This window comes from Chrysochloris asiatica, unplaced genomic scaffold (genome assembly GCF_000296735.1).
Source record: "Chrysochloris asiatica unplaced genomic scaffold, ChrAsi1.0 scaffold00006, whole genome shotgun sequence".
Lineage (NCBI taxonomy): Eukaryota > Metazoa > Chordata > Mammalia > Afrosoricida > Chrysochloridae > Chrysochloris > Chrysochloris asiatica.
Genome location: NW_006408524.1, coordinates 33,057,355 through 33,057,910, shown reverse-complemented (window position 1 = coordinate 33,057,910; position 556 = coordinate 33,057,355). Strand labels below are relative to the sequence as shown.

At 35.3% G+C, this 556-nt stretch overlaps 1 protein-coding gene across 1 annotated transcript in view; it reads left to right on the top strand.

The window, feature by feature from the left end:
• The window catches only part of LOC102842777 (multidrug resistance protein 1-like), a 155,441-nt gene that overhangs the window by 88,764 nt on the left and 66,121 nt on the right, over window positions 1-556 (top strand). The gene's annotated exons all lie outside the window — the stretch shown is intronic.

Below are 556 nucleotides of genomic sequence, written 5' to 3'. Positions count from 1 at the left end.
ACTCTTTCTTCTTGAGCTTCCTTTTAAAATTTTCTGTTAAAATCTTTTACTTCCTCATCTCTTCCGTTTGCTTTGGCATCTGTATTCTGGAGAGCAAGTTTCAAATTATCTTCTAACATCCATTTTGGTTTTTTCTTTCTTTCTTACCTTCTTAATGACCTTGTGTTTTCTTCCTGTATGATATTCTTGATATCATCCCACAACTCTTCTGGTCTTTGGTCGTTAGTGTCTAATGCATCAAATCTGCTCTGGAGATGATCTCTAAATTCAGATGGGGTAGCTTTATTGACTATGCAAAGGCTTTCAATTTTGTGGATCATGAAAAACTATGGACAACATTGTGAAGTATGAGTATTCTGGAACACTTAATTGTGCTCATGAGGAATCTACCTAGACCAAGAGGCAGTTGTTCAAAAAGAACATGGGAACACTGAATGGTTTAAAATTAAGAAAGGTGTATGACAAGGTTGTATTCTTTCATCATACTTATTCAAACTGTATGCTGAGCAAATAATCTGAGAAGCTGGGTTCTATGAAGAAAAATATGGCATCAGGA